The sequence below is a fragment of the Dipodomys spectabilis genome, unplaced genomic scaffold (genome assembly GCF_019054845.1).
Source record: "Dipodomys spectabilis isolate Male_0828 unplaced genomic scaffold, ASM1905484v1 ptg000138l, whole genome shotgun sequence".
Lineage (NCBI taxonomy): Eukaryota > Metazoa > Chordata > Mammalia > Rodentia > Heteromyidae > Dipodomys > Dipodomys spectabilis.
In genome coordinates, this window is record NW_024870815.1 from 2,200,851 (window position 1) to 2,223,797 (window position 22,947).

Consider the following 22,947-nt stretch of genomic DNA (forward strand, 5'->3'; position numbering starts at 1 on the left):
TTCATCTTCTCCAAATATTGCTTGCCCAAGTGACTTTGACTTAGTAAAGAGCAACTAAAATCTCACTCTATCTGGTTCAAAGCAGAGGCAATGACAGCGTCTTTGAACAGAGTGCCCTCGCTTCACATCTGGACACATCTGTACTCTCACAAAACATGATGGAGACACATGAAATTTTTGGAGTTTGGGTAAAAACTGACATATTTCATGATTGGAATATGTTTCCAGAGGAAAAGCTTGGATTCCCTTCAACAAGAAGGTTGAAATAACAATCACCTTTCAAAGGTGTTAATACTTTGTCCGTTGATTTTAATTTTGCATCCATGGCAACCCTGCCATCCTGGTCTTTGAACTAATGATAAAGTAATGGTCTCCAAAAAATGACAGAAAAAGGAATGTAAAATCCATCCAGTCTATAATTTCTCTAATTATGCAATTAACATCATAGTCCTTTATTATCCAGAGACCCACTGAACTGAACTAATCCTTCTGGCAAGTTCAAATCATTTATTTCATGTGGCTCTTCTAATGACTTTTATCATTAGAATCTCACATTGTGCAGTCATCAGAAATTTCCAAAGTACTATATTGAAAACATCCTTGCTTGAAAACTTAAAAAATAGGCCCTGTGTATATGATATATATGTGTGTCTGTATATATATATGCATATATACACATATATATACACCATATACGTAAGAATATTATGACTTAATTTGTCAGTTTTAGGGATTCCTTTCCAGTTAATGTTAACTTTCTACAGATAATCTTAGTTTCATGATCCATTTGGGGATAATGTCAGGCCAGTACATATTTTCTGTTGTTTAGTTACATTTTAAATGGATATATTACACAGAAAAGTGGTACCTCTAAAAGTAAGAGCAATGTGGGGTTTTCTTTAGAGTAAAATTCTTTTACAACCATATTATCCCTTGTATGTCCTGAATGGTTTCCTAGTTTGTAATAGACTGCCTTGTATATTAGCAACTGTTTCATATGTGGGCTATTTCTGGCTTTTAGGGATTTCTTTTTTAGTTACACACACTGCGCACACACACACACACAGAACTGCAAATAAAATACTGTAAGAGTATATCATTTCAATAAGTTAGCATGTGTTATAGACACAGGTAAGTCTTGAAAAAAAGATCTTAGTAAAATTAATCAGAAATAGATATTTTTGGAATAGAATAACACCTTAATCATGGGATTTACTGTAAAAATCCTTTACATAAAATCCTCTGTCTCAAGCCAGGTGTTGGTGGCTCACACCTGTACTCTTAGGTACTCAAGAGGTTGAGATCTGAGGATGATCATTGAAAGCCAGCCTGGGAAAGAAAGTCCATGAGACTATTATCCCCATTTAACTACAAAAAACAAACAACAGAAAAGAGCCAGAAATGCAGCTATAGCTCAACTGGAGGAATGTTAGTCTTGAGCTCAGGGGCAAAAGCCCAGGCCCTGAGTTCAAGCGCCAGGACTGGCACACATACACATGCAAAAAAATTATCTGTCTCATATCACACAGCACATTAAACAAGAAACATAGCCCTATGAGAAGAAAGGGATCATCAAATATTAGCCTTTTGAGCTCCTAGGATTAATGGACATTTCTGAGGGTCAACACTAGCAATTTTCAATATGTCACAGTCAACTTGGCTTCCTCCTTTTTAGCAAAAGTATACTTAGTGAAGTTCTACACTGCAGTATCTAAGAGATAATTGACAGTATTTTATTCCAGACTGAACACACATGGTACTAAGAACAAGTTGAACACATATGGAAATAACTAAGATCTTACCACCTTGCATTCTTGATGATGAAGCACATTTATAGGAAACTGGATCATTCAAGGCTGGTGCTGTGATCCTGTACCATGTTAGACAGACATTTTTCTAGACAATTTCTTGACATTGTGCAAATAATTGCCACAATTCCATCCTTCTGTACATTCCCCCTTCCCTTCCAGGAATGATATATCAAATCAAACACTAACTCCGTGGCTAGATTTTAAGTGCTAGGTCCTAGATCACCATGTAAAATTTCTCCAGGAAAACAGAATTTTTCATCTCAGTTTTCACATGGTTTGAGTCTTGGTTTCAGACCTTGGTGATAAGAGAGATGGGAGAAGAGTAGGAAGAAGCAAAATGTTAATATTTGCTCTTGCCACTAAGACATTAAAATTCATTAAACTAAGCAAATGGCTTTTTTATAAGGAATGCTTCAAAGACATTGAAATTTTTCTGACTTCCCTTTTTTTTTTTCTTATTTGGTCTTCTCTTCAAGGGAAAACTTTTCTTTAAACCAGTAGGAAGATATCCTCTAGAATTAGGTCAAAATTGGAGGGGGAAGAAGCTTTTGCCTAAACATTTAAAACACTTTCACTCCATCCCCATTTTCTGTTTTAAAAGTCTGGAAACAAATGTCCACAAATAAGTAAATAATAAATCAAATGGTAAAGAAGCAAAGGTGGTTTCACAAAACTGTAGGAGAGGGAATCTGGGCACAGTAAATATGTAGTTCTCTCAGAACTTTCCTGGTTTTTCAATTTGGATTCATAAAGGAAGGTTAACTATAAAAAAAATAAATTAATCCATTTTCATGTAGAGCAAAGCTGGTGATTCCATTTTAACTCAGTATAAAAATATGTGGCTTAGTTTTCATTTTCAGTTCCTAAAAAGTTGTATGAGAAGTTCTTAAAAGTTGGGTCTACATCTTAGAAGCATCCAAATTTTGTAGATCTGAAATAACTTTGTAATGCTTCTGTTACTTTACTTCTGAGCACAGAAATTTGAGGTGCCCTGAATTGGTGAACAATATCTTATATTATGCTTTGTCCTGAAATGGATATATCCTTGGGGATAATGATATATAAGCTAGCAATTGATATATAAACTACCAGTTGGGCAGTCTTAAGATTCTGTACACTTGAACACCATAAACAATTACACAGTTGAAAGGAAAGAACTGAGTTGATTCCAGGTGCAAACTAAATATTTAAATGAGGTACTAACTCTTATCAGCTAATCCTTTTTCCTCAAGAACAAACCACCAATTATTTCCCTTTCCTGGGTCAGTAGTTTTTGAAGACATGTAATTACTTTAGGACAACTAAAGAGTCAAGATCTCCACTATTTTGAAAGGTATCTTCTTAGAAAGATTGTTTTAGTGTGCTTTTAATTTTTGTGTTTTATCTGAGGAAATCTTTTTTGCTTTCTTGAATTGTGACACTGTGGCAGGAGACTCAAAAATCTAAGCGGTCTGCTGCATTTAAATTTACACCACAACCCAACCTTCTTTATCAAATGAGAAGAGTAGAAAGATTAACATTTGGTATGTGAATCTTGGGGAAGATGAACTATGTTCCTAATACAAAAATACAAAATTACACTATGGGCTCCTCAAAGTGTAGACTATTCTGGTTGTTGCATATTTAATCTCCCTTTGGCATCTTTATGAAATCATTTTTTGAAAGGGATAATTCTAAACTGAAAACACCAGACCCCGACCATATTCACTGTAGAGAATGATACTCTCTTAGGTAGCAGATATACTTACTGACTCACACGTTTGTTAGATAGAAGTTAATAAAGAAATAGCTCATTTTTAGAGCCAGAAGTTTATGGTCTCTGCATCATTGATTTAATTTAAGCATTGCTGAGACAATCTTTAATCTAGTCCTCATTTTGTAATACCTTATTTATGATGCATTTTCATTTTTTAATCTGGGGGGAACGTTAGCCCTGGAGAGCCAGCAGATGAAAGTGTTACAAGGAGGTCAAATGGAAACAAAAGCTATTACCCACTATATTTCAAACAGGACAGAGGCACTATGCCGAAGAGCCACTGGGTGATTAGATTAATTTCAAAAGAGCTTTTACAAGTTGCTTAATTCCTTAAAAAAAAAAAAAGCCATGGACTACAAACTCAAATTTTTCCTCGAATGGGGTTAATTTGACAAATGAGGCATGGACCTAGTGTTGTAGAAAAAGCACTCCACTATAATGAGATCCTGGTCTTTCTTGTGAGACTATGCTATTTATGTAAATATATCTGGAGGCACCTTCTATAAGCTTTTAGTTTTCTATGATCTATTAGTTTAGTCTTTATTAAAGAATCAAATGTATAGAATTACTAAGCATTCACAGGGAATGCTATGTAGCCAATGTATAATGGGTCTGCTCAGAAGAAACACAAGAACACTTCAAACCCACTGTACTGTGTTTGTGAGTCTTTTCACTGCTTTGAACGTGAACTACAGCAGAATAGGCCTTCTAATAAATGCTACTATGTACATCGTCAGTAATACCAGGCTAAGGCAATTTGGCATTCTCCTACTGTGATTTGTGATTTTAAACCAAGAAAATAAAAGCTTTTTGGTATTGATTGTATTTCTTAAAAAAAAAAAAAAAAAAACTTCCATGTATAAATTGAAACGGATGCCACCCTTGGTGAGTTGTTTGGCTGGAATGCTCCGTTCACATTTTTCTGGGAAATCATTCATGTCTTTGGCAACAAGAAAACCTGAAGAATGCAATTCCTGCTTAGCTTCCATCCACCTGGCAGGTGAGGGAGATTTTCATAACTTTACCATTTACATGTGAAAGTTTTCTGTATTAAAAGAGTAGGATTGGAACAATTACCTTTTAGCTCAGTGTGGCTGGGCCTTGTGTTGTAGTCAAATGGCAAATATGCACTCCTTGAAATGGCTTCTTTTGTTTTGTTTTCTTAGACTTATAAATTTGAAAAGAATACAATTTAAAAAGTGATTTCTCACAAAGAGTAAATATGCCTTTTGCAAATCAATTTTTGTAACAAGTTATTTATATGATATTACTTAATAAACTGGTTTTTTTTCTAAGCTGGGTTTTTTTTCAATTCTCTCAAACCATTATTTGTATTCACTGAATTTTTTAGTATACATACCAATATATTTTCTTTCTGAATCTACCATCCTAAGCTCTCAGATTGCTAAATAAAGCTGACTTCTTAGACAATAATTAGCTTGTAAATAAACTTTGTCCCACAGCCAACAATACATAGCATCACTACTGCCCTACATTTACGCACTTTTTACTGCTGGGATATCAGAATTCTGCTGCTATTTGTATATTTATTTCTCTATTAACAAGAAAGTTGTTTGTCCTCATGGTAATTGCTTTAGACTAAAACAATCCTTGTGTGTTCCTCCCAGACTCCATTCTTTATTACACTCCCATTAAAAAAAAAACTATTGTTCCTGGATCTCTGATTAAAATAAAAATAGGCAACCCAAAATCAGAAGGTAATAAGAAAAAAATCCTTTCAGCATTCTGGTACTATGAATAAATAACATGGTTTCAGCACATTCAGAGCTCTAATACTTTACATACTTCTTTTTTAAGCCGCCTCTTATGTCTACAGAGACTGTTTTATAAATCTTTAACTGGGAGAATTCATAGCTTTGCAAAGGAGATTTTCATTTATTCACTCATTTGTTCCATATATCAGGAGCTCTGCTCTGTGCTGTAGAAAATTCAACAGTAAGCCAGGTTGTTGTATTTCCTCTCTTCTCTGAATGCCTGTAGCCTGCAAGGGAGAGACGATCTCGTAACTATGGTCCACACTCGAAGGTGCTGTGGAAATACCTGAAGAGAGACACTGAAGAAGGTGTTCAGAAGAAGAAACAATGTTTCTGCTTGATTGGGGGTGTCAGGGAGGTGTAGGAATTAGCAAGACAGAAATTAAGGAAGACAAGTAATGAAACAGAATAATAGGGGACAGAAAGAAAAGAGAGAGGTATTTAAGCAACGCAGCTGGTCTGAGGTCAATGAAGGGGACTAGAACTGGAAAAGGCAGGTAGCATGGGGGAGCCCACTTTCCTCGTGTTTTTGCTTTTGGTTTTTTCCATTGGGTTTGAAGTTACCTTGGTCAGAAACAGAAAGCCATAGGAGGGAATGGTGCTATGGCTCTGCAGTATGCAAAATGTTCTAGAGTGAATTCTCTCCCCTCCACCTCACCTCCAAGTTGGCACCACGTCCAGAACTATGGCACCTCTGAGACATGGACAAAGCTAGAAGAGTCTACAGGATGCTAGGACACTTCTCTAATCTAATGGTAACAGACAGAAAGTGCCATACTTGCCATACATCTTCAAGAATCTACTGTGGGCAATCCAGGTAGCTGTTTAAATAGGGCAAGCACTTTCATCCAGGTAGCTGTTTAAATAGGGCAAGCACTTTCATCTTAGGGTGCTGAACCCTCCTGACCACACCACCCAAGATTGAAAGTCTCCATCAAGTGACCTGCTCACTCCTACGTAGTTCAGAGGGCTTGTAGTCTTCTGCCCTTCTTGTTAGTCATGCCATTGGGAACACACTGCCTCCAAGGGAACCATAGCAGGGAGAACTCAGCCATATAGCCCCAAACTGACTGGGTAGAGTCTGGAAAATAGAGACCAGCTTATGTGTAGCTGCTGCCACTTAATAGCTTCAAATACGTTCATCTTGCAATGGTCTGTCCACATTCCCACCCTATTTTATTTATCGTAATAAACTACATAATCCCATGGTTACAAGGGTGTCATCAAAAGAGAAAGTAGAAATTCACTCACAAATTTGTTTCTTGGTTTCAAGTTGAAGGTGCTTTTCACAGCTCTTTGTCCACTACCTCTGATTTTAACCCCACAGCAGACATTGCTAATTAATTGTCTCATTCATTCATCTCCTAGGAGTAACCTTACAATCCCAGTAATAGAATAATGTTGGCCTGTGTGTCATCCCAAACTAAGAGTTCTGTGGTCAAGAACTTGTTTTCAGCTAGGCACACCTAGAATTGTAGCTACTCAGAAGGCTGACATCAGAGAACGATGGTTCAAAGACAGCCAAAGCAAAGAAATGAGTGAGACTCCCTTTCCCAAAGAGCCAGCAAAAAGCAGGGATGTAGGTGTAGATCTCAAACTGAGCAAGCAAGTGTAAGGTCCTAAATTCAAACCCCTGTACTGCCAAAAAAAAAAAAGTTTTGTTTTCTTTCACTCTAAATTTTGTTGACTATTCTCTACTGACATTTTGGAAGTGGCTTCTGGTCTGGGATTTATCAAAAGTTTACAAAAATTGAAGAAATGACAAGGCGTAAACTGCTGTTAAAAATAGCTCACATCTTTCTCTCATAAATTTGAACCAACAAACATGAATTTCCTTGTTTGCACAATTCAGATATGAAGTTAGTTGATATCTCCCTTCAGTACTATTCCTGAATTTGTACATTCTCTCTGCAGAAGTTATTTGAGTGCCTACTCGAGTCACAAATCAATGTGGTAGAATGCAGGAGGGAAAAAAAGCAAGACAGAGGCATACCACATTCTCTGCACATACCCTTCCATCAAGTGCATAACTTAATGTCCTTCTATTAATAGCAGTTTTGCCTGACTAAACATTTTATACTGAATGACATGCAGATTCTTTAGAACGCATTTCAAGATTTCATAGTCCCAAATCCAATATTTTTCCAAATATGCTATGAATAGATATGGCTCTTTAGAAGAAGTAGATTGTCTTATACTTCTCTCTATAATATACCTATTCCTTTTTTTTTGAAATGTCTCCCTTGACATATTAGATCATCTTTATTGCTTCCTGAGCCATTTAGTCTCAAAAACTTAACTTTTAAAGATGAACATGTCTTGTTTGCACTTGGGTAAAAAAAAAAATGTCTTGTATAGTCAGTAAAAGAGGTTTTTATTAAAGCTTTTAACTTTGCGTAGCTGCCTGATAATAATATCTTCCTTTTATACAGCACTTCAGAACTATCACATATATTACTTAATAAAATATCTGTACAATAAACTGTATCAGTCACATTTCATGACAAGGAAAGGAGGGTCATTTGCCTGTTAGACCCCGTTACAAAAATTCTAATTAAACTCTTTTCTTTTAATACAGGCCCTGGGAGCTGGGGTGTGGCTCAAATAGTAGAGTGCCTGCTTAGAAAATGTGAGGCCCTGAGTTTGTACTGATACCTCAAAAAACATTATTAAAATAATGCAGGCTCTGTATTTCTGCCCTTAAACCCCGCATTTTCTTTGCATATCCATTTGACCAAATACTTTTTCACAGTAAAAGGAATTTTCCCTTTATATGTTCAGATAAAGATGGACTGTGCTGAGGGCTGCGTTCTCATCAGCATTCCTCTACAAAAATCAGTCCAAGGACTCTGTGGGAAAAAAACGCCTGAAAAGCAGAAATCTGACTATTAACCCCAATTACCCAACTAATTCTTATTATAAATTGAGAGCAGTGTTGCTATGGGAAAAAAAGCTTAAAAATCTCTAAGAAACATCAAATTCTAAGACTCAAATGGCTCTAATTGTTTACATAAGTGTAATCTTGAAGATATTGATACTCCAAACAAGATTGTGTCAAGTCCCCTGTAGAATAACAAAACCCTATAATGGTAGAGGGACAAGTGTAGGAATGAGCACATTCTGTGTCTCCTTAGTTCAGATTCTGTGAATAAAGAAAATGTTATTTTAATTTGCATCCTGTATGTCCTCTAAAGGCTTATTTGCTAAGCCCATATTGGTGCTATTGAGAAGTGTTGGAACCTCTGGCAGATAGTGGCTAGTGGAAGGAAGGTAAGTCATTAGGTCATGACCTTGAAAGAGATATTGGGACCCAGGCTCCATCTTTTGCTTTTTTGTTTCCTGGCCACTAGTGTGTGAACAAGTTCTTCCTCACCCATAGACCCAAAGCAATAGTGCTAAGCCACCAAGAACGGAAACCTCTGACACCACGGACTAAATAAGTCTTTTTTCCCTTATTGAGTTAAGACTTTATGATGTTTTGTCACAGTCATGGAAAGGGAATAACACAAATAGGAAGAAAGGATGTTTGCTCTGGCCCTCAAGACCTGCTGAATCTACTTCTTCACCCCAATAATGTATGCCTGAGATAACCCCAGAAAGCTCCAGTTAGGTGGGTACCTGTGCAACAAATTCACCACTACAAGTCTGCTCACAAACAAAAAGAAATACATTGTCCTTGTTATTTTTCTAATTGGACTTGATTTGTTTGGAACTCTGACTCTTGGGAACAGAACCCAGTTTTCTTCATTTAGGGTTTATTTCCACCATTTTAACTGATATACCCAAATTCTAAGGAACATGGTCGTGTCAAAGTCCAGATGGGGAGGAAAGAGATGAGATATTGTCAAAGCTTAAAGTTAATCCCCTCAGGGAATTAAGAGGCGTAAATGGATTCCAGAAAGGAAAAAAAAAAAAAACAACTCTGTGGTAATTCTGTCTTAACTCACCCTGTCTATTCCTCTACCTACCACAAAACAAGGAGACAGATGTTTATTGATTCAAAACTTTTTATGTTGTTACTATTTTTCATTCTCAAAAGGTCAGGATCAAAAGCTTAAGACACCCAGATGTGTCTTTTCTGGCTTATGACTTTGATAGAGAATTAGGCAGAGTAGAAAGTTATCTGAGAATGCCACTGTTTCCAATTTAATTCCAATTGCCAATACACTGTTTCCTTATGTTCTGTTTTAACCATTATTTTAAAAGTATTCACTTATATTACTAAAATACAGTAAATAATGTATCAAAGGTTGACCCAAATCTTCACTGATTTACACACATCTCTTCTGTGATGAGTACTTGACTATATATTTTATATGTAAGGTATAGTTTTTCTGTATCATAAATCAAGAACAAGACAAAGTGTTTTCTGCTTTGTGAATACATTTATATTTTTTAAAGCCTGCAAAGCTAAGCATGGTGGTACACACCTGTAATCTCAGCACTTGGGAAGCTATGCCAGTGTAAGGTCCGTTCGTGGATGGCGAGCAGACCCCACCCAGTACCTGCGTTACCTAGGCAACTGGGACACCTGAAAGATGTCACATCTGTATCCACTGAGGTCACATCTGGATCTGACGTGGCCACACCTTTCTCCCACCTGGTCCTACCACCTCTTACCTGGTCCTACCACCTCTTACCTGGTCCCAGTTCCTTTTACCTGGACACACCTTTCCCCGCCCCTACCCTAGATAAGACCTAACCCAGGTCCAGACGCTCCTTTTGCCAGCCGCGTGGAGTGCCAACCTGGCCTGGTCCCAACAGGTCTACTGAATAAACCTACCCCTTACCTGAATAATACGTGCGTGGTGCTGTTCTTACTCAGCTACCTCTTTTTATAAACCTAAGAGCCAGGAGGATGATGCGTTCAAGCTTAGCTACCAAGAATGATGCTATTTCAAAACCGCAAAGCTACAAAATCACTATTGAATATATATATATATATATATATATATATATATGTATGTATGTATGTGTGTGTATCTATATATAACAAATAATGCATACTGAAAACCATAAACATGTTCAGTATAGGCTGTTTGTCTGAGTCCAAATATATATGTATATAAACATAATATCTAGTTATGCTTAGATGGTCTACAACCTAAAAAAGCCAACATTAAAAACAGAGAAAGGGCTAGGGATATAATTCAGGGGTAGAGTCTATATTTAATCCATAGTATCCCTCATCAACGCAAAGCCTTCAAAATACAAAGAAGAAATTGCAAAAATAAAATTTAAAAAGGTCTAATGGTTCGTATAATAATGTTATATAAACTAGTATACATACACACACATAGGTGTGTATGTGTGTATCTATCTAGCTAAATACATAGATATAGATATAGATATAGATGATATAGATGAAGGTAGACAGGCTGCTTGGTCTTGGCAGCTGACCTTGAACTGGATCTCCAAGGAGCACTAGAACCTGCGACAAATCACTACTTCTTTAAAATGAAACAACTCCAGGAAAAATAAAATCATAGTTATTTGATACCCACTGCAGGCCTTAGACATTGCTGACTTTGGAGATCCCACCTACATTACATTTAACATACTAAAAAAAAAAATGCTCACTTTTTACCTTAAAAACAAAAATTAATTTGCAGCTTACTAGTTTATATAACTATTGTGCATATCATTAGACATTTACTAATCATATTTTTGCAATTTCTTCTTTCTATTTTGAAAGCTTTTTGTTGAAATGGAGTACTATGGATTACATATAGACTCTTCCACTGAATTATATCCCTAGACCTTCTTCTATTTTTAATGTTGGCTTTTTTAGTTGTAGGCCATCTGAGAGTAAATAGATAGGTGTATAGGATGAAAACATAGATTAAAAGACAGCAAAGAAAAAATAAAGGTGGAATTTTAGATTCTACCTTTAGAACTTCACACTGACTCAAGTTTGGTTGAGTTTGAAATAAAAACAAAACTGGTCTGGTAACAAATGATAAGATATGCTGAGGAAACAGAGGATAGATCCATTTGACTAACAAAGAAGTTTCTAGAAGGGAGGAGATAAGATCTGGTAGCTTTGTGCATGTGTGCTTCCTGTATGTGAATCTTCTCTTGAAAAGGTTCAAGTTACCAGCAGTAGTTTCTACATGTTTAAGGAGAGCTTCCAGTAAAATACCTGCTCCCTGGCCTCTCCTTGTTTATTTTTTTTTTCAGAACTTTTCTGGCTACATTCCCTGCATGTGTCAGTCAACAAGTAAATAATTGAAATCCCTCTAGAGTAGACTCACCAAACTTTCTAAGCATTTCCTTCTCTTTCTCTGTTTTTACGTGAGCTGTTATTCTCTGCGCCTCTGCTGGGGAACTTCTCCTCTCCCAGGACCCAATCAGAGTTCCACTTCAATTAGCTTAATTGGAAGAAGACACACCAACTTTCCAATTAAAGTTCTAAATGATCTTTTAGAATAGACTATTTTTGTCTTTTCAGAGTAAGCCCTCCTAATAGTCATTTCTTAAAAGATAAGAAATCCTTAAAGGCAAAAAGGTGAGCACTATCAGATCAATTACTGCTATTCACCATTCCTCATAGTAAAGCTGGGTCTTTTCACTTAGGTAATGGAAGTAAGCCACTTATCCATTCTTTTATTAATCTTAATTATTATTGAACTAATACATATATAGTTTAAAATGCCAAATAGTTCTTCAAAGCTTATACCAAAACCTTCCAATCACACCATCTTTCCACATCATCTTTCTCCTACAAAGATAGACTCCAACTCTGCAGGAGAGTTCTTACGTATATACTTCCCTATTTCTACATGACATTAATTATAAAGAATGAAAAGGACATCACCAATTATCATCATACTGCTCAAGATCACATGCAGTATAAAACTTATAGTGTTTATTTCTGAAATTTTCCATGTAATATTTTTTTCTAATCACAGCTGACCTCAAGCAACTGACACCCCAAAAGGCAAACCCATAGATAATGGAGACCCTTGTAGAGATTTTCATTTCACCTGCTTTTGAGGTACAGCTCTTCCTTCTGCTTTGACTGTACACGTTATTTCTGAGCTTAAACAGCTCCAGTGCAACTTTTCTAGAGATTTAATCTTCTGCCTTTTATTGATATGGAGAATGAATGAAGAAAAAAAAAAAACTCACCTGGGCTGTGCAGAAGGGAAGATCTGGTGTTTATCCACTCCTGATAGAGAGTTATGCTACTTTGTTTTCATCCATACCTTGGCAATCAGAGGCACAAGGTTCTTCTAATTCCTGAGCCTTCTGAATTTTGCTTCATGATTCAGCTTGCTTTTTATTTTTTAATCAGTTTTTTTATTGTGAAAATACTGTACAGAGGGGTTACAATCACATGAGCAAAGTAATGACTACATTTCTTATCAAGCATTGTTGCCTTCTCCTTTCCCCTACCATCCCTTCCCTCCCATTTCCACAACTACATTCCCTCCTCTCCCCCCGCCACCACCCTCCGCCTAAATTGTAAAGTTAGTTTTTTCTACTTAAGTGTCTTGTACATTTCATTGTTGCAATGGATCCACCTGTAACCCTATTTTGATTTTCCCCAAATTATACCAACATCAAATACAGTGAAAACAGGGGTATACCATGGGGGAGGGACATACAAAGCAACAAAAAAAATCACATGGTACCTTATAAATACTTTAGAAATAACAGCAAGGAAGAAAAAACCACTTGTGTCCTTTTCTTGGGGTTCATTTCACTTAACATCATCTTATCTGATGATGTTGCGTCTCTTTCTCTGTTTTTAAGTCAGCTATTATACTCTGCACCTCTGCTGGGGAACTTCTCCTCTCCCAGGAGAAGGGAAACCATGAGATTTATGTTTCTTTGCACCTGGCTTACTTCACTTAATATGATTTTTCCAAGTCTTTCCATTTCCTAACAAATGAGGCAATGTCATTCTTTCTGATGGAGGCATAGAATTCCATTGTGTATATAGACCACATTTTCTTGATCCATTCATCTACTGAGGGGCATCTGGGTTGGTTCCATATCTTAGCTATGGTAAATAATGCTGCAATAAACATAGTTGTGCTGGTAGCTTTAGTAAGGTCTTGTTTGTTATCATTTGGGTAAATGCCCAAAAGTGGGATTGCTGGGTCATAGGGGACCTCTATGTGGAGTCTTTTGAGGAACTTTCATACTACTTTCCAAAGTGGTTGCACAAGTTTACACTCCCACCAACAATGCAGTAGGGTTCCCTTCTGTCCACATCCCCTCCAGCATCTGTTGTTATTCGATTCTTGATATAGCCATCCTAACTGGGGTGAGGTGGTATCTCAATGTTGTTTTTGATTTGCATTTCTTTTATGGCTAGAGAGATTGAACATTTCTTCATGTGTCTATTGGCCATCCTTCTTTCCTCTTCAGAGAAGTTTCTCTGTAAGTCTTTATCCCACTTATTTATTGGGCAGTTGTTTCTTTGAGGATTTGTTGTTGGGGGATTTAATTTTTTGAGTTCCAGGCATATTTTAGATATGAGACCCTTGTCCATTGTATGGCTAGTGAAGATCTTCTCCCAATCTATGGGCTTTCTATTGATCTTGCTAGCTATGTCCTTTGCCATGCAGAAGCTCTGCAACTTCATGCAATACCATTTGTTCAACCTTTCTTTGATTTATTGTGTTTCTGGGTCTCTATTAAGAAAATTTTGACCTGTGCCAAGGAGACCTAGTATTTCTCCTATTCCTTCCTGTAATGTTTTCAGGGTGTCTGCTTTGACTCCAAGGTCTTTGATCCATTTGGAGTTGATTCTGGTGCAGGGTGATATAGAAGGATCTAGCTTTAGTTTTCTACAAGTTATTAACCAATTTTGCCAGCACCATTTACTGAAGAGGCTGTCTTTCTTCCATTGCATTTTTCAGCTCCCTTATCAAAGATTAGATGACTATAGATCTGTGGGTTCATTTCTGGGTTTTCAATTCTATTCCATTGGTTCTGAGGTCTGTTCTTTGGCAGTACCAAGCTGTTTTGATTACTATGGCTTTGTAGTAGAGTTTGAAATTTGGTATTTATATTCCTCCAGCATTGCTCTTTCTGTTAAGGATCATTTTTGCTATTTGGAGTCTTTTATTGTTCCATATGACTTTTTGGATTATCTCTTCTATTTCCTTGAAGAATGAGGTTGGAATATTGATAGGTATCGCATTGAATTTGTAGATAGCCTTGGAAAGTATTGTCATTTTCACGATGTTGATCCTTCCAACCCAGGAGCATAGGAGGTTTTTCCACTTTCTAAGCTCTGCTTTGATTTCCTTTTTCAGGTTTTTAAAGTTTTCATCATAGAGTTCCTTCACTTCTTTGGTTAATTACTAGATATTTATTTTTTGCGGGGCTATTACAAATGGAGTTGCTTTCCTGATTTCAGCCGTGCTCTTCTCATTGTTGGCATACAGAAAAGCCATTGATTTTTAAGGGTTAATTTTATACCCTGCTATTTTGCCAAAGTTTCAAATCAGCTTGAGTAATTTGGTAGTGGAGTCCTTGGGATTCTTTAAATACAAGATCATGTCATCTGCAACGAGGGAGAGTTTTATTTCATCTTTCCCTATTTGGATCCCCTTTATGTTTGCATCTTGTCTTATTGCTGCAGCTAGGCATTCTAATAGTAAATTGAAGTGAAGTGGAGAGAGTGGACATCCTTGTCTCCTTCCTGAGTTTAGAGGAAATGACTGTAGTTTTTTACCATTAAGTATAATGCTGGCTGTAGGTTTGTCATATACAACCTTTATTGTATTGAAGAATGTTCCATGGATTCCTAGTTTTTCCAGAACCTTCATCATAAAGAGGTGTTGGATCTTGTCAAATGCTTTTTCTGCATCTATTGAGATAACCATGTGGTTCTTATCCTTGCTCTTGTTGATATGATAAAGTATATTAATTGATTTGAGTATATTGAAATAGCTTTGCATCCCTGAAATGAATCTTGTTTGATTGTAGTGTATCATTTTTTGGATGAATTGTTGAAGTTGATTGGCCAAAATTTTGTTGAAAAATTTTGCATCGATGTTCATCAAAGAAATGGGTCTATAGTTCTCTTTCTTTGATGAGTCCCTGCCTGGTTTTGGGATGAGGGCAGCTTGCTTCCTATTGTATTCCCCACACAGTGCTATAAATTAGGCTTCAGCTTCTCCATTCTGCTAGATAAATTGCCACTAATTTGCCCTCCTTTTATCTTTTTATTTTTCTTTCCCAAAAGACTTCATCTCCTTATCCATCCTCTTTATTTTGTGGCACTTTTATGACATTTCAGTAGAAAGTAAAGAAATACTTGCATTCCATCTGGCAGGTTATCCAGAAGTGAGTGTTCTTTCCACACGCCTTCCATTGAGAATATGTGAAACTACAACATGGAATACAGTAGACACATGCTATGTGTATTCACCATAGCAGATACTTGACTAAGCAATTGTAATTGTGATGTTAGAACAAGAGTGGGCTATCAACATTCATCAGGGCTTCTGAGTAGAATAAATGATCATGCTACACAGTGAAATAATCAGGCAAGTGATGAGGAAAAGAACATTTATACAGAAGGAAGAGCCTAGTAAAGAGACCCACAATTGATATGGTACATTTACAAAACTTGAAAGGTTTGCTATAACTGAGGAGCAGTGAGCCAACAAGGAAGGATGTTGGATGAGACAAAAGAGAAAAAGTACACATTGCCATGAACTACAAAATGAGACATTTCAAAGGCTTTGGACTTTAAAATGGAAGCCATTGTAAGATTTGAACAAGGGGACTGACCGTAAGATTCCATTTGAGAGGCCATGCTAATTCCAATATGGAATTCCAATCTGCTTGAAAGGCAGGTGGAATTACAGAGAGACAGATAGCAGGACAGTACAGTAATTCAAACATAAGACTGTATGATCTTACACTAGCACAGTGATAGCATGGATCTTGTCTTTTATGTCCACAAATCTATAATCTATAAGACATTTAAAACAGTTTTGCTGATATACTTGATTATGGACCATCCCTTCCTGTTTGTGGACTGAGCATGACTTGTGGTGTGATTGTTCAAGCATATTCAGTTCAAAGTGTCTGAGAGATTTTCAAGAGAAAAACCCATGCAGGGGTTGATTATATGGATCTGAGGCTTAAGGTAGGTGATTTTTGGATATAGATGCAGCTCTATAAAGTACAGCAACATATTAGGTGGTAGTTTGGACAAAGAATAAGATTGGGGAGGGGGTGGAGATTCTGAACAGCATGGAGACTGCCAGAACATCAATCTACAAGGAATAAACAGAAGCAAAGGGAATTGCTATGCAAATTCAGAAAGAGTTTTCTCAGGAACAGTTTCTCCAATGTGGTGAATTGTAGTAAGGATGGAGGAGTGGCCCAGAGACCATCTAAGATACAAACTGAAAAGTGTCCAGTGAACACAGCGACAAGGAGGTAATAAAAGACTTTCCCCTGGAAGTGGGTGCTATGGGTACAGATGTGAATTAGGTAAACATCCCCAACCATCTCTGGAAATTAAGAAACAGTGAGAGATACACAGTCAGGAAAAATAAATAAATAAAATAAAATTGGAGTCAGGAAGTTTTGATGTACCTGTGGAGATGTGGGTGTCATGTCTACAGAAAACAGGAAAGATGACTGAGAAAGAAGCTTCCAGGTGCATGGGTTCTAGGTGCATCTTCCAGGATACTTCAACAGGACTTTTTATTTTTACTCTGATGCTGCAAAAGAGCTATTCATTCAGTAGAAACCATAGTTCAAATTTTGAGCCTGATTTCTTCTGGGCTAGGGGCGGGCTATGTGATTCTCTCCCGCAATGCTGGGCATCAGCTGTGAACAGCAGCACCCATTCAGCTACATGACCAACACTCTTTAGCATGCTGCAGTGCTGAATTGTGATGTCAAGAAGCCGGGGATGTCAAATTCATCTTCAATGTAAGATGTGTCTCAATTAGTATGGGATGCGATCCCATCATAGGTCGAGTGGAAGCAGAAGTATGAAGGAACGACTTTGTATTTAAGACTGTGAAATTGCAGGAGTCTCAGTTTCCATGCTACCTTGAGAAAAGTTTGCTTTTCTTCCCCCACCCCTCCCCAGAAAATGTAAAGGATATAAAGTGGTACAATGCCATTCACATTTCCATCCAGCTTGAAATCATTTAAATAGGGATACAGGTGGACTCATTGCAACAATGAGATGTACAAGTCTTTATGTCAAAAAATGAACTTTACAACTTTGGAGGGAGAGGGGGATGGAAAGGGAAAACAAAGGAGGAGGCAACAATGCTTGATAAGAAATGTACTCATTACCTTGCCCATGTAATTGTAACCCTTCTGCATGGTATTTTCACAATAAAAAAAATGTAGACAGATAGTAATACTGTATTTTTATAGAACAATCCCATGAAATACTCAGGAGTTTTACTTCAATTGCTTGAGAATCTAGCCCACAGTTTGGAAAATGATGTGTCTCCATAGAAAATGCTTCTTAACGCTTCCCTTAAGCAACCTACCTTATTATTCTTGTCCTCATAATTCCATAGGCTATTTATTAGAGACACAGTGGTTTCTTATATCTGCAAATTCCCCCTTTATAACATGAGATACCAATGTGACATTTTATGGCCACCTTTGGTTTGAGACCTGTCTTTTCATCACTTTTTGTTTTAAATCTCAGGAAAACAGATGACCTCCTGTAACTGAGTCAGCCTTATTCATTTCACTTGGAATGTTCAAAAGCATTAGTATTTAAATTACCCATCTCCAATCAAATTAGGCTTAGATATGCCATACAAGAGTCATTTTTAAAATTCTCCCTGGTTATCCGTGAATAATCTATAATATTTCTCCTGGGGAACAGGCTGTTAAAAGCATGCCGGCTTGTATTACTGCTGTACATAAAGAATAACTTTTATTGCCATTCACAATAACCAATCCTCTTTATTTCTGCTTTGCTGGGAAAGCCCCCTAGGAAATGCTACTCACACGGTCAATAGGATATGTTATACATCTTTGTAACCTTCAATGTACCTGCTATGCTATGAATATTTATTGAATACCTCAATGAGTGGGTTTTTTATACCTTTTGAAAACTCCTCTTTAATATCTATTCTTTAAGAACTTCAAGCTGTGTCTAAAAGCAATCAAGTGTGACAATAGCAATATTTTCCTAAGCTTTTGTACCTTAAATTGTACATGCACGCACATTCACTTGGAGACAGCAAGTGTATAAAACATCTTTTTTGTGTTTTCAAAAAATCTACATATTGCAGATTCTCAGTGTCAAGCTACCACATACATTGACCTTGGAAACTCCAAGTACAATATTGGATGGTTTTTAAGTGTTGAATATTGCATCTGAGTTTCTTGATCAGGAGAAGGGGGAAGAAAGGCTGAATACCTGGGGGAGAAGTATTACACACACTGAAAGACAATGCTCATCTCCTTTGAATACAGGATAATGTGAGGGCAATAGTGCCAAGCAAGCAGAATGTTCAGGATATTAGTGTGGACCATGAAAAGATGCTGTATAATCAAACTTGATGGAAAACATACTTCATCCAGCAGCTTTAAAACTACTTAATTTTTTTTAAAAAATCAGGGTTCTTCAGCTGTGGCTTAGTGGCTTACATCTATAACTCCTGCTTACTTGGGAGGCTGAGATCTAAGGATCCAGATTTGAAGCTAGCCCAGGCAGGAAAGTATGTGATTCTCTTTTCTCCAATTAACTACATAAGTAGAGTCATGGTTCAGGTGATAGAGCACTGGTCTTGAGCAAAAAAGCTCAGAGACAACACCCAGATCCCCATTCTAACCCAGGTATCAGCACACCCAGAAAGAAAAAGTTGGAGTTCTTTAAAATTTGTATTAGCATTGTTTTCTGAAGTTTAGCTCTTTGCAAAAGAGACAACATTGTCTCCTGATATTGGCTTCTTCTTTAGGATAGTCTTTTTGCTGGAATGAAAGTGTCATAGTCATCACTGAGACTTGGCACTCAAAATTTCCATCCAAGATATGGAACCAACCCAGATGCCCCTCAGTAGATGAATGGATCGAGAAAATGTGGTCTATATACACAATGGAATTCTATGCCTCCATCAGAAAGAATGACATTTCCCCATTTGTTAGGAAATGGAAAGGCTTGGAAAAAATTATATTAAGTGAAGTAAGCCAGGCCCAAAGAAACATAGGTCCCATGGTTTCCCTTATTTGCAATATCTAGTATATGTATGAGTCAAGCGGAAAAGGTCAGATAATGTGATGTTAGGAAAACGAACCCTTAAATATGTATTTTAATGTTTTTGTTTCTTTCATGCATGTGTTTCTAACGCATTTATAAGATTATTTCTTTGTTGCTTTGTATGTCCCTCCCCCACAGTGTAACCCCCGCTTTCACTATATTTGATGTCAGTATAACTTGTGGAGGAGATGGGGACAAACAAGTCTTTAAGGATTCAGGTGGACCTGTTGCAACAATGAGAAGTACAAAATGTCATGTCAAAAATGAGCTTTACAATGTCGGTGGGGGTGGGGAGGAAGGATTGGGCAGGGGGGGGGGGGGAGACTGGGAAGGGAGGTGAAGGGTAAACAAAGGAGGAGGCTGCAATGCTTGGTAAGAAATGTATGCATTATCCTGCCCATGTAATTGTAACCCCTCTGTACAGTATGTTCTCAAATAAAATAAAATTAAATTAAAAAAAAATTTCCATCCAAGAAAAGAAAAAAATTTTAATACTGGTTTTGAGGAAAGTAATCATTTTCCAAATGAGGGTTAATGAAACAACTAGTTTTTTATACTTACAAACTATTTTGTTTTAATTTACTCTCAGCCTCTCAAACACCCAAGACACTTTTTTTAAATGAGGTTTGTTTTCAGCATATTCTAGCACTATTGCTTTTTGCTTCTGGATATATTGATTCAGTTGTTTATAAAGGCATTTGTTGTATACCTGCACCATGCATGATTCTTTGCAAAGCTCCGTCAGACATGAAGAGAAAAAAGGATTCTTGCTTATCCTCGAAGAGTTGTTAAATATTTTCATGCTGGGAATGCTTCAGCATTGTTCATTAATAATGGTTGCATATACTCTCACTTGTTAGAAGAAGAAAAAATTACTATTTTACCCATAATGGATGCTTTTCTAACTAAGACTGTTATGCACCTTGAGTTAATAAACCCCCAAGGAAAAATTAATAGGCTACCTTTCCACTTGCAGAATTGGATACATTAAATCATGTTTCTAAATGTTTCAAAGTCTTTAACTTTGCATAATTTTGCTTGGAATGAGAGAGAAAAAGCTATACAAAACTGTTCATTGCCATTTGTAGTAAAATTTTAAAATGAGAATAATAGTCCAAATTCAACAATGTAGTACAATGTAGTATCCTTTCTTTTATTTTTCCAATTACTAATTCCTTAATGGGATTAATGGGGAATCATAATGAAATTAATAAAAATTAAAATTTTAGTCACTTTATTGATGATTGTATTGCATTATTGATACAAATGAATCTTTTGACCTGTGATCTGCTGGTGATTAAAATCTCATTTTTTTCTTATTTTCTATGGAGAAAAGTTTTGTATTTTTAGATAATTTTTTGACTTGGAGACAAAAAATGTTATGTTAAATGTGTTGCTAGAGAAGTGTTTCATTATATCTATTAGGGACCTTATTTATTTAGGTAAAATCATGTTATCAGCAAATTTTCAATAAATATTTTTCTCAAGTATCAAAGTAACGTAATTAAGTAGCATACTTAATGAGCTGTGTAAGGCCAGGGTCACGCATGGTACTTCAGTCCCCTAACACCAGGTACTTAAAGGCAGAAATAGAAGGATTATGTTCTAAAGAAGAAAAAAAAGCTAAAGAGTCTCTTTGAAAGACTAAAAGCCAAAGGGTTGGTGGAATACTTCAAATGGTAGAGCACTTATTTAGCAAGCACCAGGCCCTCAGTTCAAGTCGTCAGTACAACCATACACACGGGCACACACACACACACACACACACACACACACACAAATATAAAACCAAATATGATAATAAGATAGATGAAAATGCAGAAAATAAAAATATACCTTAAAATGATTTTAACAATTATGGGATTGCTTATGGTGAATGAGCTACACTCTGGAAATGAAGAAAATGAGTAAGGCATTAAAACATGTTGGATGGTTGGAAAGACAAACAGGTAAAGCTGTGGATAGTATGCAGTATAATAGACATAATATATTGTGTAACTGTGGACATCTGTTACAGCCTCTGCTCAGCCTGGCTCCTTCAGAACCAAAAAAATCCCATCCCGGCATGATTCAGTTCTCTGGGTTGTGGCTGATTAGACAAATAACTTAGGCAGATCAACTTGTTTTTCTGTTTAACTAAACTTCAATAAGAAAATGATATTAAATAGCAGTTTGCAGTCCAAAGAGTAAGCAATAGTTGGCTCTCGGAGCACCATGCTTGCACACCAATATGCTGCTAGCTGAGTAAGTTCATCCTATCATTCTACCTCCAACATAGAATAACTGCCCTGACCAAGAAGTTGAATCTGGTCCCAGTCCTTAGACTACTAGCTGCCAAAGCAATAATAGCTCTGTAAGAGGCCTGCATGGTCTCCACGTGTTCCCTCATTAAGAAGCACCCCGGCCTAGCCTTCACCTCAGATCTCTTCCCATGCCCTCCTAGAGCCACTAATATAGTGGTGAAGCTACATGAGTGGAATAAGTTCTGATGCCTCTCACCTCAGAAGCTATAGAGATGGGAAATATTTGCGCAACATAGAAAAACAATTGTTGCAGGTGGAAGAATCACTTTCTGCAATAAAAATGCCAATTAGGGGTAGCAGCAACTCAATTTTCCACGAGCTTTCTGAATTTGGACAGAGTCCTCTTCGCTATGATGTTGGTGGTGATGTTCTCCAATGGCCATGGCCCATCAAGAAGCTGTGTCAAGCTACCACAGGTCTGGCTTAGTGCCCGTTCTGTCCCACACAGCCACTTTCCAGGGTGTAAACTCGGGTCCTACATAAGCCAGCACCTAACACACCAGAATCGCCATTACCTTTTCACATCGCGTCTGTCCCTCTAGAACCTAAGCAGCATCATGGGGAATGCATGGCTACACTTCCCAGTCATTTCACTTCCTTCAGGTTAAGCTTACAAACTCAACTTTTAATGAGAAATTGGACCATCTTCCACAGGCAGCTCTGAGTTTCCTATGCAAATTGTTTCATCTTTACTCCAATGCTGACCTTACCCTAAAGCAAAGCTAAAGAGCAATTTATATTTTTGGCCCTACACTGGTCACTATCTGATACAGATCAATGTGACCATGGTCCAAATCCAGAGGCTCTAGCAGGTTGGGAAACTAGTTGTCAAGGACTTTTAGTGGTAAGTGGTAAAAATCCTTAGAACAACCATCAAAGAATGAAGAAGAATCTGTGATAGAAATGTCAGCATCTGAGATGTACAAGACACTATGTTGAAAACGAACTTTACAACTCGGCGGGGAAAGGGGAGAGTTGGGGAGGTGGGGAGGGAAAGGATGGTAGGGGAAACACAAAGGAAGAAGTAACAATGCTCGATAGGAAATGGACTCATTACCTTACTCATGTAACTGTAACCCCT

At 37.1% G+C, this 22,947-nt stretch overlaps 1 long non-coding RNA gene across 1 annotated transcript; it reads left to right on the forward strand.

The window, feature by feature from the left end:
- The first annotated feature begins 1,342 nt into the window (after positions 1-1,342).
- Positions 1,343-19,036, forward strand: LOC122116996. Its single transcript, XR_006149051.1, has 3 exons — positions 1,343-1,864; positions 18,822-18,830; positions 19,026-19,036. It is a non-coding gene; the product is annotated as an uncharacterized LOC122116996 (long non-coding RNA).
- Positions 19,037-22,947: the final 3,911 nt, after the last annotated feature.